Source organism: Nothobranchius furzeri, chromosome 9 (assembly GCF_043380555.1).
Source record: "Nothobranchius furzeri strain GRZ-AD chromosome 9, NfurGRZ-RIMD1, whole genome shotgun sequence".
In the NCBI taxonomy this organism is placed as follows: Eukaryota; Metazoa; Chordata; class Actinopteri; order Cyprinodontiformes; family Nothobranchiidae; genus Nothobranchius; species Nothobranchius furzeri.
Genome location: NC_091749.1, coordinates 44587536 through 44603472, shown reverse-complemented (window position 1 = coordinate 44603472; position 15937 = coordinate 44587536). Strand labels below are relative to the sequence as shown.

The 15937-nt window shown below is 41.1% G+C and overlaps 1 protein-coding gene across 4 annotated transcripts in view; it reads left to right on the top strand.

Annotated features, from left to right (window-relative positions):
- glceb (glucuronic acid epimerase b) overlaps positions 1–15937 on the top strand; it is a 110956-nt gene that overhangs the window by 44948 nt on the left and 50071 nt on the right. For 3 of the 4 annotated variants that reach the window (XM_015953598.3, XM_054732285.2, XM_054732286.2), the window contains one exon: positions 2565–2677. The exons of the other annotated variant lie outside the window; for it this stretch is intronic. The gene's annotated coding sequence lies outside the window, so the exon portion shown is untranslated. The remainder of the gene's footprint in view (positions 1–2564; positions 2678–15937) is intronic. 4 annotated transcript variants of the gene reach the window in all.

The window sequence follows — 15937 nt, the reverse complement described above, 5'->3', positions numbered from 1 at the left end:
ATTTTTGGAAGTGCTGCTTCTACATCACTCAGTGATGCAGTTTGTGTGGATGATGCTGCTGCACAAATTGATGAGGATGTCTCTCCAGACCTCCTCGGTCTCTTGAGAAATGGCAGCTACTGCTGTGGTTTGCTGACCAGCTGGGTGGTGTGTGTGAGATCGTTGAAGGATCTGATATCTACAGCTCAATTATTAAATGGCCCATGTTTGTCTACATTTCAAAAATAAAAATGCTTTTGATGCTAGAGGAAAAGACAGCTTTCATGTTGTCTGAAACAAAAAAATAAACAGTTAATTAGCAGTTCAAGGGTTTAAAGTATCTTTAATTAAATTTTCTGTTGATAATACCCTAAACAAATGATGCACTTAGAGAATAAATCAGAATAAATCCTGTCCATCCTTGTAATAGGATGAAACAAGCTACAACAGGATGAATATTGTAAAATGATGCAGAAAACTTGAAGCATTACTATATTTCATTTCATTATCCTTGGCCAGTTTGGTTTATTTTTGTGTAAATAGAGACATCTCATTCAAAGATGGCACAAAGAATAAATGAATTAGATTCAGATTTGCAAGAAAAGTTAGAGGTTTGAAAATCTCAGCAGGATGCAGTGTTAAAGCGTCTTCCCCAGTGATCCAATGAAATATATGCTCTTGCCTTGAAGTGGTAGCAGAAGTAGTTTGGGATAAGACTCAGAAAGAATGAACAGCCCTTGGCTGGCGTTTACTTTCATTTGCTGCTCCTTACCTTCTGCCTGCAGCTGCCTCGTCTCAAAAGCATTAGTACTCTTATACGGTATCCTGGGATTATTGATTAAAATTGCTGCTGACATTTCTGCATTCCTCCTCTAACTGGGTGGTGATGTTCTCTTAAGGTCAAAGGCTGGTTTCGTAAACTGTGCAGGAATGTCCTTCTATGTCTTCATTGTGAAATTATTTGTAAACCCTTAACCCTAACACTTTTTTGTAAGAGGAAATTATTCTAAAAACATTTTAAAATGGCAAATTTCTGCTACTAATTTGATCAGAACTTTGAAAAAAACACTACTTTATCCATTCCATCAGACCTTATTTTTTTGTATTTGTGTCTTACTTTAAAACTTGTCATAGTGCAGTGGACCACTTAGTTCCAGATGATTTCATTTCTACAATAATGCAATCTAAGTGTTTATTCAATGAGCTTGTGTCATTAATTAATCAATATGTTCTGTCTGATCTGGCGATTACTCCTTCCAACTGGGCCTCGAAATTAATTTGTTAGATAAACTCTTCAGCTGACACTCTGCATATAATTACTGATAGATCGACTGTACATTAATGACTGTGCCGTTGAAAATTCTCTTAAGTTAACCACGGCTGCAATTATAAAAATGTGTTTGCTTCCTGATATTAATTCATAGTGCATCAGTGTCAAAGACCGTGGAGCATTGATTTTAGGGTGTAATTAGCCACACTGAACAAAAAAATGACAGCACTTAATTACATTTGTCTTTGAAATGTTTGGATTGAAGAACTGCTTTGGAGCACTGAGTCCTAATTCATTTATCTTGTTTAAGAGGATTTCTTTTAAGAAGGAAGAGTGTGTTTAAATCATGACACTCAAAGGAATGCTGAAGAATTCAATGGTGTGGATCATAGTTGACTGATCATCAAACAAGGTTTTGAACAAGCAAACGTTTTATCGTATTGTGGTTTGATACACAGGCGTATTTATTTCTCAAATATTTAAACATTTGTAACATGTTCTTGTTCAAAGTGGCGTGGCACACACCAAGAAGGTTGCACGTTTGAATCTTGTCTCTAGCCTTTCTGCATGGATTTAGCATGTTCTTCCCACGCATGAATGCATTTTTTTGTGCGGTCTGGTTTCCTCACAAAGGCCAAAAACATTAATGTTGGGTGAATAGGCCACCCTAACTTGTGCCTAGGTGTGAGTGAGTGTACGGTCTATTGTTTGTCTCTGTATCACTGTGATGGACTGATAACCATTCCAGGTGTTCCAGACCTTCACCAGAAAGGCTGCTGGAGCTAGTCACCAACTCTGCATGACCTTAGTGAAGGTTGAGATAATCCGTGAGAGCGAGATATGTTTTAAATGGGAGGCACTGAGTCATTGCCAACCAATACATAGAGTATTAGTCTATTAGGATGATGATCGGTTAGATAGATGTCATGGATTTTATCAATATGTTTATCAATAACCCATTTCCTACAGTGAAGAGAGAAGGAGACGATGAGCAGACAAGTCAAACCGTTATAACTGTGGCATAATGCACAAGGCAAAATGCCCTGAACATCTGTTCAGAGTTGAGAGAGAGAGAGGGAGAGAGATGCATAGAGAAATACATTTACATTCAGTTGACTGAGTCAATGATGAAGAATTAATAAACATACATTTTTCCATAACAATAGATGTTTAGGTTCTTCCTTCCAAAGTCGCTAGAGCAACAATGGGATGTGGTTGTAATATAGGTGATAATGAGTAACAGTTACAGAGCTGAACATAGCTGGCATTTGATCATCATGAAACTGTACCTTAAACTGCTTTCTCCCACGTTTAGGTGCTGAGGAAACAGCAGGAGGAAAGCGCCAACAACTTGAGCCGTGGACGGACTGTGGTGAGGGAGGACAAGATGTTGAGTCAGTTATTCATCTCGTGGTGAAAGGATTAGAGGTCAGTATTTATACAGTCATCACTGTCAAAATTCAGAATAAGACACCTTTAATTTATTGCAGGTAAATAAAGAGGAACACGTATTTATTTAATTAAGTCTTCTTTATTGTGACCTTGTTGTAACATTGAATGTTTTTGTCGTTTCAATGAAGCAAGTCTTTGCCTACTGTAGCTGTACCATCATGTTAATGTTCCTTGACTTCATTATACAAATGTATTCTTGAGTCTTTTATTCTTTTATTTACCCTGATAAATGTTCTGCTTTTGCTTGTATGATAAATTCTTAAGTGTGCATATTGAGTGTTCCATTCTTCCTCTTGTGATTCAGTTCTGATTGTATTAGAAACGACTGCGGTGTTGAACTAAGACTGGATCCATTAACTTGCATAACATGATAAGGACAGGGGTGGACATTAACTTCAAAACCAACCAGCCAGCCGGGTCGGTAACTCTGACAATTTACCGGCCTTGCCAAGAATCGACCGGCCCCGCAGGTCAGCTGCCAAAACGAGTCAAAATAACAACTAAACCATTTTAAATGTAATTAACCTTCATTTTGTATACATTCACAAACATAATAAACGTTTCTGTAAATATTTACATATTTACAACCAGCACTGTGTCAGTCTCTGGCACCAATGTGATGCAGGCTGAATATTTGGCTAGTGGTGGACTGGTATGTTACTCCACCTCAAAGTTCTTGTCAAGGTCTTCCTTATATTTCTTGCTCATCATGGAGAGCAAGCGGCCCTGACCTACGCACATGAAATCTTCCTCTGGCTCTGCGTCGTCCATCTCAGTGGCAGTGGAAGTCTTTCCATCCATGAAATCGAGACGCCTTCGCCGTTGGACATCATGAAACCACATGTTTATGGCTGGCTTCGGGTCGAAGTTTTTAATGTCTGCCAACAGTAACAGCACCGACATGAGTTCGCCCACACTCTTCCCTGACAGGCTGGACAGCCAGTCACTCTTTATCATTTTCTTGTGGTTGAAACCTTTCACATTCAGCTGTAGATGCAGGCAGGGTCAGCAGTAGGTCCACAAGCTGAAGAACGTTGGGGCACTCGTCAAAGTACCTTCTGTTCAGTTCACACAATGTCACCTTCTTGATGAACTCCAACCAGTCGGGCTGCTGATACACCTTGGATCAGAGTATTGTCCACTCGTCTGCAACTTTGTCCACCTGCACACCCGCATCTTCCAGGACAGGCTTGAAGTGCCCTACCAGGATGTCAACAGCTGCATCTCCAAAGTCTGGGGAAAAAAAAAAAATTGAATCATCAAAAAACCTTACTCTTTAAAAACCAAGAGGTGTCCTAGCATTACCTCTTCATTAAAAAAATATGTGCTGTGATGAAATCACCTTATCAAAGTAAAATGACGCAGTTAATAAATTGAAACAAAAAAACCAACCTGTCATGTTTACTTTGTCGGACCGGAACCCAACATCTGCAATGTTTGTGGCGTGAAGTACCCTTCCTTTCACAAGCCCAAATCGGTTCTCCATGTTGGCCACCAGGTCATCAATGAGATTCGGGTGTGATGACTGGAATGATCGACCGTTGCCCGAGAGTTCCCTTCCCTCAAAGGTCGTCTTGTTCGCGAACGACTGTAGCATGGGACCAGGCCTACAAAGAGAAATTAAAAAGTATTGGTTAGTTTAACACAATATAGACTGCCATAAATTTTAACTATTAATATGTTTAGAATACTGCTTTTTAACATTGTCTATTTCAGATACTGTTGATGGAGACTTCACCAGTGCAGTAGAAGTTCAAAACACAAACTGCTGAAATTTATATTTGTTACAAAATGATTATGTAAATGTTCACAACGTTAATATTTAACAGTTAACAGATGTCAAACTGTGAGGCCAAAGATGTTTTATTTTAAAATGAAGGCTTACTTTCTCTTGTAAGTCAGCAGCACAGTCTTGGTTGACTGTAGGGCTTCATGCAACGCCGTTCTGCATCTTGTGTGACAGGTTGGAAAGATGAGCCAGGACATCAAACAAGAACCATGAGTACTTTATCACGTCCAGGGATGTTGCAGCATGATAGTAGTTCTGGGCCTTGGCCTGCTGGTCACTTTGTACTCTGGTGGAATCTGGGGACTGTATCTGTAAAAACAGCAACATAAAGACATTATTTATTTTATATTTGCATAAATAGAGCAGATTGCAAGCTTTAATGTGCACATTTAATAAAATACAGTTTTTGCTTGCTGCTCTTTTTATTTTTTTTATTTTTTAGATTTGATGTACTTTATCAATGAGTGCATTTTTTAAGTGCATTCAAACTGGCATTTAGTTTTCATTGCAATCATTGTTGAGAAATCATTTTTGAAATAATGCCATTTGAACAGTGCACATAAGGATATACCTGTTCCAGATGTTGAACAATGGCAGAATACCCTCGCAAGAAATGGTCCAAGGCCGTCAACAAGTGTCCAGCAGGTGCCTGTCGCTCTGGTTGGCATCAGGGGTTTCTTTCCCAGGGATTCGAACGAGCTGTATTTGCAAGAGCAGTCTTTTCTGCCTTCATGTGGCTCGCTGTTTTTTCGTGGTCTTTAACATATTCTAGTTTGAATTTGTTTGTTCCCTCAACAAAACTTGATTTTGTCTCATACTTCCGGCATACAACGCAGTACATCACCTCCTCCGCTTTGCTGTACTCGAGCCATTCTTGGCGCGTCCCGTCTTCTTCAAACCGCCAAGAATCATTCCACCTATGCACACGCTTCTCTGCTTTATACCGTTTCGAACTGTCTCATTTCTCCTCACCAGTTTGAAACCGTTTTGCCAGAGGTTTCATCAAGAAATCCCATCCCTGTGGTGGCGCCATCTTCCTGCGTGTTTGTGTGTTTCTAGCGTGGTTCCACTCCATCTTTTATTGTGAACTCGCCTCTAGTCATGTGAACCTGCGCAATACCTTGTGCAGTGGAATCGAAAACGGCAGCTTTCTACAGGGCGCGGCCATGATATATCCCAACACTACTATGCGCGGCCACTTGGGGAGGTGAAAGCCGGTGTGTAAATGACAAACAAAGCTTGGGCGCCACCCGGGCGGTAAGTCGTCAATTATTTACCGCCCGATGAGAAAATTTAGCGCCATTGGCGCTCGGGCGCTTTAAAGGTCCACCCCTGTAATGGTGTTTCATGTTCCTGTGCAGAAGTATTATGATCTGTTATCTAGTCAAACAAGTTTCTGCCACAGAAGCTTTATCGTCCTCATGTGCGTTAGACATGCCTTTCTGTATCTGTTTACTTTTGTGTGTTTCTCAAGTGGTTCTTGTTTAGTTATGTGTGAACATGTGCCAGAAATATCTAAAACTGCAGCCCAATCTGGTTTGATAATCACAATATAATAAGGTTAATGTATTCTGTTGTATTTTTAGTTACATGTTTCTCCACAGCAAATAACATTTGGCTGCTCCCACAATTTGGCCCGGTTTGTATTTTATTGTTTTGTATTCAAAAGGAAACGAGGGGGAGAAAAATACAAGGAGCTGTTCAGAAAGAAAAGGGAAACCTGTTTAGATAAACAATTACCACAAAATGAAGATGTTAGCATCTATAAAAAGTAAAAGCACCCCAAAGATCTGAAATCATAGCTGATCTGATTAGCCATTTGCTTTATTAATTTTTTATAATGGTAGGGCAAAACTTTGAGCACACAAAATGATTTTGGGCAGATCATTTGTTAAACCAGAAGGATCAGCTCACCACACTTGGAGTCCTATGAAGTCTATTATTTATTCTTGTTTATTTTTCATCTCAAATGCATTTATTTATTGCAATTTTAAATGAAAGAATTTTGTGGGAAACAAGCTGTAAAAACTGGTTTCAGTTGATATCATGAGCTTCTGTAATAAGTGCATAGTGTCATCTTTCTCTCAAGTACCTCTATTTAAATGGCCCAAATAGTTTTTGCAATATCAGTACCAACTAGAAAAATTTTCATTTCTTGCAGAAATGCTGTTTGAATGCTGGATAGCTGAAACTGTAAGCTGCAGCTGAACAGCTGAACTGAAGCTGAAACCAACCAAAACTGTCAAAATGAGCTGAATGTATTGAAATATTTAGAAGCAAAAAGCACTAACAAGCAAATAAAGCACAAAAAGTAAGTGAAGAATGGAGAAAAATAATCCTAAATGGCAAAAAACTGAAATCTGTGAACATTGTATAAAAATTCAGACAGCTTAAATGTCTAAATGCATGTTATTTCAGTTGGAGAAGTTTAACAGTTTAATCTTTACCTTTAGCTGAACTGTAAAATTAGCAGCTTATGCTAAATTTGGTAACTGATTGCTGAAGTTGTTGAATAGCTGAAGTGAAGCTAAAACTAAGCTAAAGTTAACTAAGCTAGACCTTTCTCAGTGGCCTAGTGGTAGAGTGTCCGTCCTGAGACTGGGAGATCAGGGGTTCGATTCCTGGTCGGGTCATACCAACGACTTTGAAAAAATGGGACCCAATGCCTCCCTGCTTGACACTCAGCATTAAGGGGTTGGATTGGGGGGTTAAACCACCAAATAGTTCCCAAGCGCGGCTGTGTCTGCAGCTCACCGCTCCCCCAGGGGATGGGTCAAATGCGGAGAACAAATTTCGCACACACACCTGTGTGTGTGACATCTAATTGGACTTTAACTTTAACTGGTATGGAGCTAGGTTTGGGACAATATTCAGCGTAACTTTTACCAAGTTTTGTAACTTGGAACATGTTTCATCACATGTAACTTTGGATTTGTAACTTGTAACTTTAGTTTTCTAACTTGTAATTCTCAATTCATTCTTGTATTTCTTGTTTTGTAACAGGAACATTGTATTTTGTACGTGTATTTTTTATTTTGTAAAATCAAACTTTTATTTTTCACATTTACTACTCATTTTGTAACATCAAACATTCATTCAGAAACATGAAACTTTCGTTTTGTAACTAGAAGACTTCCAAATTGAAAAAATCAAGGTACAAGTTTGAAATCAAAACTCTCAAAACACACATTTCATTCTGCAGGTACAAACCTCAAATCTTCAGTTACGGATCTTTTTGTCTCGATTCTAGCGTCAGTGGGAGGAACTTGGGTGGAACCAATGAGAGCACGAGTCTTAGCTACCAAACACGTTTCTCGAATTCTTGTCCAATCATTGGGAGAGGAGGGCAGGGTTCTGTCAGAGCTGTAGAGAGAGTTACGACACGGAATGCGGGAGTTCGTGTAGCTTCAAATAGTTCCAAACAGCCCCCGCTGCTGCATTGACTGCAGTTCATTTTCAGTGTTTCGGAAGGATTTTCTCCGGTAAGTTGATTAAATGTAAGGATGTTGGGAAGGGTTAACAAGCCATATAATAAACAGAAAACATCAGTACAGTGTATTGAAACATCAGGTGAATTTAGTTTAAAGCTCCAAATTGCAGATGAATCTTTCTGTGAATGAGGAAAAATGAAGGTGTAATATTAATTTACGCAGCCCTAACCATGGCAGAGCTGAGGCAAACAAGGCATTCTTCATCAAAGGACTTGTCCGTGGACTGAGAGTCTTGGTTGGAGAATAGGTTTGAAAGTCAGAGTCCTCTTCCATTGATCAGGATGGTTTCAGTCTTACTTTGATAAGTATCTTGACGTCCAGGTCCAGAGCATAATAACGTAGTTCGGAACATGAAGCGCAAAGTTCAACTTCTCAATAGGAAGACTTCAGGGTCCTTCCTTGGCGTGTCGGCAGTTGTCCAATTATCAGGGAGCTGATCTTGTCCCCGAAAAGGTCCTACAGGTCTTTGAACGTGAAACCAGTCTGGAGATTTGGGTGCAGGTGCTTCAAGTAGTTCCGGTGTCTCTTCTTCGCTGTGTCCTGTTGTAGTTGCGTCCAAGGGGTCTTCAGCCGAGGTGGATGCAGGTTACGTCATCCTGTAGGTGCGCGGTCAGGGAGGAGCCCCAATCTGTCGTTTCAGTTCCAGTTCTAGTACCCCCTCAAATGCTGCTGTCAGTTGTTCCATCAGATGCTGAGAGGCGGCCCAAGTGCAGGGCCATGAGTGTGACCACCAACAATGTGGTGAACCCAGCAAGCTTGAAGCAGATCTTTATTTTATCTTGATCTTATCTTGACCGGGTTTGAGAGACAGCACCCTAGTGGTGGTCCACCCCTTTGTAGCCAGATGTCGTTGCCGCGTTAAAGCGGTTGACGTTGATAAGCTTGCAGTGGGATAGATGAATCCAAGATGGCCTCTCAGCAATTTCCACAGCAGTGGGAGTAATGAGGAGTACTGCGAATGGACCTCTGGCTGCCCCATCTGTTTTGCATCAGCACCTTCATCAGAACTCAATTTCCTGGTTTCCCGACCTGTGGCGAAAAAGCTCAAGAAAATTCTGGGAGATCACAGTTGATTTTGAATTGTTTTCAGCAACAATCGTCTAATATTTAAGGTAATTCCATCCAGGCAGTGTAATAATGCGAGGAAATTGTTATCAGCCTCCCCTCCTCTTGAGGGATGAGGCAACTCAGGTCTCACCAGAAACAAAACATAAACAAAAGGGTCCGATACTGGCAAGCATTGTGCCAACCTGATGTTAAAAGTGGGCCTCACACACGTGAAAAAAAAAACATCCATCCCAAGGAACTTGCAATTACCAGTTCACGTCAGCAAAGGGCAGAGTCGTGCAACACAGTGTGCATAAAACATCAAAACAAAATAAAACAACTAACCAAGCAACAAAAAACCATAATCAGTGTAAAGAAAATTGAAAATAAACACAAAAAGTGATTTACATCACCTAGGAGTAACAGGACAAATTGTAGTAAAATAACTGATAGCAAAAATTGTAATCCAATGAAATCAAAAAGAATCAACCCATCTGGGAAAATGGGTGAGCTTTTCAGCTTCCCCAAACTCATATCAAAACATAATAATATCATAGACCGTACGTGTTTGCTCTCATTATGCCAGAAATTTTCACCTCTAGTGACTTCTCAATTTAATCTCTTCGCTTCTAACACTGGAATGAACTAAACGAAACCAGTCCTAATTATAAAAATAATATTTCAGCTCCACATAGATTCAGTAAGGTAAGGTTGCTTCAGTGTACAACAGAGTCTGTAAATGGAGGCCCACGGGCCACGTCCGGCCCGCGAGCTCTCTCTTTGGGGCCCCCAAACCCCACACGTACCCCCCCAACCCCACCCCCGACGGCCGACCGGGAGGTGTAGGATAGATAGAGCTGAGGAAAATAATCAAATAGTCACTGCATGAGATGCGGGCATAAACAATTCTGCATCATAGAAGAGTACCATAATCAATTATAGTGGAATGTAGTTTTGTTATTTTAACGGCGGCACCAGCGCAGCATCCAAATCTGTCAGAGCGGTGTTCTCCACATTTACCGGGTAGGAAAGTTTGGTCTGCCTTTATGTGGTACTGCAGGGCTGAGTGCTGGAGTTACAACCTGAGACCGAACCCGAATCGAATCAGCCCGACCGGTTCTTTTGAACTTGGGCCATAAATTATGTTAATTGAGCGGGTTGTCGTGCGGCGCGCTTCGCTCGCTCGATCAGCGACTGAGACAGAGAGAGCCGGAGATTGTCTGCTCACACAAGAGAGAGGATCGGAGGACGCTCCTCCAAACACGCATTATTATTTTCATAATTTCATTATTGTTTCTCCTGGAAGCGCTCAGTCAGACCGAGTGCTGTGATGTCGGGAGGGAGTGGGGTCAGTGACGGCGGCTGCTGCCTCTTATTTAGGGACATGGACAAGTTAAAAGGAGAGAGAAATAGAAGATAGAACTTCTTGTTCCACTTTATTCTTTTGTTTCATGATGATAAACTGATGTTAAATTCAGCTTAAAGAGAAACTGGGAGGAAGCGTTGGTTCATTTTAAGTTACAGGAGATCGTTTCTCCTATCTGCTCCTCCAGAGACAGCATGGACATGAGGGTGACGTGCGGTTACACAGGACAGGTCATTGCAGTCACACAGCCGAGCTGGAGGGGGACAGGTGTTGTCCTGCTTTATATTGCAAGCTTGTATGTTATGTGAATTACAGCCAGTAATCCAAACAGCAGCAGCCCCCCATCCACCACCCCACCCCCACCCCCCGGCCCTCTTCCTTCTGGGTCTTTTTTGTGTGTGGCCCTCGGACCATTATAATTGAGGACCCCTGGTGTACAATGTCACTCAATAATGCTACTCAAATAATGTGTAAACTTTGTCAACAGGAACTCATCTGTCACATAGAGACAGTGAACGATCAAAAATAAAACGACTGATGGTGTTCTTAGATACACACAACCCTAAAGGTATTTGAAAAGATGGTAGCCGTTTAAGGAAGGGAAAAAACTGGCTGAACAAAAGAAAAGAACAAATAAAGAAATTATTCATAATTTACAAAAGCGTACTTTGCATAAAAGTGGTTATACTACAGGAGACAAGGAAGTGCTTGAAGAGGAACCCTAATTAGTTTAGCCCTTCCACTGTCCTAATGGGTGTGACCCCGCAAGGAAAGTTGACCATTGAGCAGGGTTGATGGTTTATCCTTTGGGTCCATGTGGCAGGGGTGAGGAGTGAGCACCACCTGACCCCTGCCACATGGGCCTCAAGGGATAAACCATCAATCCTGCTCAATGGTCAACTTTCCTCGCGGGGTCACCCATTAGGACAGTGGAAGGGTTAGAGGTCAAGCAGAGGAGTATAACTAAGTGCGACTATGTGACTAAGCATTTATACCCACAGAACAACAAGAAATAAACAAACTAAAGACTGACAGACGTAAAAACTACTAGATGCATATGTAATCAGGTGATTCTTAAAACAACGTGACCATCAAGGAACATCTGTAAGGTCATCATGCTACTGATCAAATCTAAGGGTTATTTAGGGCAAGTGTCATCTTATAATACTTGTCTAGCAATAACAAAACAATGATGAAGTCAAGGGCGAGAGCTGTCCCAATGAGCTGCTGCTCTGTCCTTGTTGAATTAAGAAGGTGATAAGAAAGTGCTTAACAGCATTCAAAAAATTAACACTAAATCCTACTGAAACACAAATGTTTCACGTGTTTACATCCTCCACTCCTCTGACTACAGAAAACTTTTTCAGGCTTAATAATAAATCCACCCTTTTAACACTGTTGTTAATCCCGCTACTGATTTAAACCATCTCTTAAACAATTCTTGTTTATGTCATTGTGTCCTAATCTCCCAGCAGACCTCAGTTTTTATCTGTTTGGTAATGGCTTAGTTAATCCTCTGTAGTAAAACACACTGACGCATTAACTTCAAAGCAGTTTATTCATTTACAGACTGACCTTAAGCAAAGAGCGATTGTTGTGTGCGGTTCAGCTTTATCTGTGGGCGTGAAAAGGGATTAAATATGTGGATGCACAGGTAGAAGAGTGTCAAAATCCTCTAAAACCTCTAGAGCTGCTTCAGTTGTGTTTTGGTGCACAATTGCCTGTCAGGATGTATCTGACTTTAAATCGGCTCTACTGAAGTGGTATATTGGCACGTTGATTTACTGGCCAACTGATCTATTGGTCTAAATCACATGTGTCAGATACAAGGCCCGCGGGCCAGATGTGGCCCACCACATCATTTTATGTGGCCTGCGAGAGATTAAAGTGTCTTAAAATAAGTCTATGCCGCTTCAAAGCGCACATTGACTATAAACTACTTTTCCCATAATGCATGGCGATTGTGTTCCCAGTGCAGTGACTCACCTTTAGGTCGCAGTGTATCCACTTGCATGTTTATTTAACGCAGGAGTGGGGAACCCTGGTCCTCGAGGGCCGGTATCCTGCATGTCTTTGCTCCAACACTTCTGATTCAGTGTTTGATTCACCTGTTCAACAGCTCATCAAGCTCTGCAGAAGCCTGTTAATCACCTGCTGATTGAAATCAGGTGTGTTGAAGCAGGGTTGAAACTAAAATATGCTGGATAGTGGCCCTCGATGGACCAGGATTCCCCACCCCTGATTTAATGCAACAAGTGAAAATAACTGTCCACACATCATCCCAAAATGTCCAGGAAGAGAAAGATTGATGCAGGAGGAAGGGTGCTGCAACAAAGATGGAACATGTTGATGCTTCAAGGAGAAAAACCAGTGTGTCTTTACAGTCATTAAGCATCCATGCTACTAGCATCAGCGTCTGCAGCGTTACCTCCTCTGCCTCAGACAAACTGAGAACACTCCTCTTACTCAGCGCCACGTTTACTCAGCAATTATCCGACTTTGAAGCCCAGATATGGATTTTAACAGCTCAGTAATCTGTTTGCCGCTGACATAGAAGACGCACCGACCAACTTCCAGACCGAGATGATTTAACTCCAGTTTAGCGACACTCAAGTCACTATGACTCTGTGGCTGCTGCAGCTTTTTATCCCCCTCCCCGACACAACTGTGTGGTCGAGATGCTCTCTATGTGCAGCAGCACAAACCTGTGTGAGCAACTGTTTCTCACTGATGAACTCCTTCCTCAGCTCAGAGTCCAACTCCACAGATGCAGGTCTGGCTGGAACAGGTGAGCATCACAGGACATCAGAGCGGAGAAAACTGGGATTGAGTTATTTTGCTTTTATTAACCTTTTCTGCTCCAAAGCATGAAAGTTAATAGGTGAGATATTGCATTTTCATTTAAGAGAATAACTATTTTTTATTTATGTTGTTGGCCTGTGAAAAAATATTTCACCTACTTTAAAACGGGACAAATTACAGATAGAAGAATAGAATAGAAATAAAATAGAAAATCCCTTAATTGTCCCTCAGTGGGGAAAGCTTGGCATCACAGCAGCAATGACATTCATTACAGGAGCACCAAACGAGAGTAAAAAAATAAAGAATTAACAAGAAAACATAAAATAGAAACACTTAAAATATTCAAAAGATAAAAAAGAAATGCTGAATATATGCAGATTTTAAGGAGTAAAATATATTTTTTAATTTAGTTATAAGTAACGAATACCACTGATGTGTGCTTTCTTTAAAATCGACTTGCTCGTGTGTAATTTGGTTATTCCACATTCAGTGTTACTGCAAAGAAAAGTTTGTTTCCAAATGAAAGGTTCAACCGTTCATATCTGCAGATAATGGAAAATGTGCACATTTACTGTCACTTTTTAAAAAATATTGAGTTTGGCCCACGACTTCGTCCCAGTTTTTCATCGTGGACCAGTGTGAATTTGAGTTTGACACCCCTGGTCTAGATCAAACCCAAATAAGCAGCTACAGTAAAGCAGCAAACTCCAGACTGTGTTAGGATGATTATTATAATTTATTCAGACTTTGAAAAAAAAAACTTTATTTAAACCAAAGTCATAATGGCCACTTTCAAAAGACACACCGTGGCAGCATATCAGGGTAATACTGATAGATAGGTGTGTCCTTTGAGTGTGCAATGATGCCATGGCGAGGTGAGAATACAGGGAGTGCAGAATTATTAGGCAAATGAGTATTTTGTCCACATCATCCTCTTCATGCATGTTGTCTTACTCCAAGCTGTATAGGCTCGAAAGCCTTCTACCAATTAAGCATATTAGGTGATGTGCATCTCTGTAATGAGAAGGGGTGTGGTCTAATGACATCAACACCCTATAACAGGTGTGCATAATTATTAGGCAACTTCCTTTCCTTTGGCAAAATGGGTCAAAAGAAGGACTTGACAGGCTCAGGAAGGTCAAAAATAGTGAGATATCTTGCAGAGGGATGCAGCAGTCTTAAAATTGCAAAGCTTCTGAAGCGTGATCATCGAACTATCAAGCGTTTCATTCAAAATAGTCAACAGGGTCGCAAGAAGTGTGTGGACAAACCAAGGCGCAAAATAACTGCCCATGAACTGAGAAAAGTCAAGCGTGCAGCTGCCAAGATGCCACTTGCCACCAGTTTGGCCATATTTCAGAGCTGCAACATCACTGGAGTGCCCAAAAGCACAAGGTGTGCAATACTCAGAGACATGGCCAAGGTAAGAAAGGCTGAAAGACGACCACCACTGAACAAGACACACAAGCTGAAATGTCAAGACTGGGCCAAGAAATATCTCAAGACTGATGATTTTTCTAAGGTTTTATGCACTGATGAAATGAGAGTGAGTCTTGATGGGCCTGATGGATGGGCCCGTGGCTGGATTGGTAAAGGGCAGAGAGCTCTAGTCCGACTCAGACGCCAGCAAGGTGGAGGTGGAGTACTGGTTTGGGCTGGTATCATCAAAGATGAGCTTGTGGAGCCTTTTCGGGTTGAGGATGGAGTCAAGCTCAACTCCCAGTCCTACTGCCAGTTTCTGGAAGACACCTTCTTCAAGCAGTGGTACAGGAAGAAGTCTGCATCCTTCAAGAAAAACATGATTTTCATGCAGGACAATGCTCCATCACACGCGTCCAAGTACTCCACAGCGTGGCTGGCAAGAAAGGGTATAAAAGAAGAAAAACTAATGGCATGGCCTCCTTGTTCACCTGATCTGAACCCCATTGAGACCCTGTGGTCCATCATCAAATGTGAGATTTACAAGGAGGGAAAACAGTACACCTCTCTGAACAGTGTCTGGGAGGCTGTGGTTGCTGTTGCACGCAATGTTGATGGTGAACAGATCAAAACACTGACAGAATCCATGGATGGCAGGCTTTTGATTGTTCTTGCAAAGAAAGGTGGTTATATTGGTCGCTGATTTGTTTTTGTATTGTTTTTGAATGTCAGAAATGTATATTTGTGAATGTGGAGATGTTATATTGGTTTCACTGGTAAAAATAAATCATGGAAATGGGTATATATTTGTTTTTTGTTAAGTTGCCTAATAATTATGCACAGTAATAGTCACCTGCACACACAGATATCCCCCTAAAATAGCTAAAACTACAAACAAACTACAAACTACTTCCAAAAACAGTCAGCTTTGAAATTAAGGAGTTTATTGGGTTCACTAAGAACATGGTTGTTGTTCAATAATAAAATTATTCCTCAAAAATACAACTTACCTAATAATTCTGCACTCCCTGTATTGCGCCATATGTGCAGCCAAGTACATACAGTTCATAAGAACTGTGAAGGACAGCCACTTTTCTTACCAGCTTGTGAAAATACTTGGGGGGGGGGGCGTGGCTTCAAATGAGATAAAAAACAAATTGTGTCCACACTAAAAGGATGTCCGTAGCATAGCAGAGACCTCCCCCACACCTTCTTGATCCTGCCATCGAATAATATTTTGTGAAAAATACCTGGTTACTCCACATTACCACCACAGGCTGACAACTTATGAATGATCAAAGTCTTCTTGATGCCGTAGCACC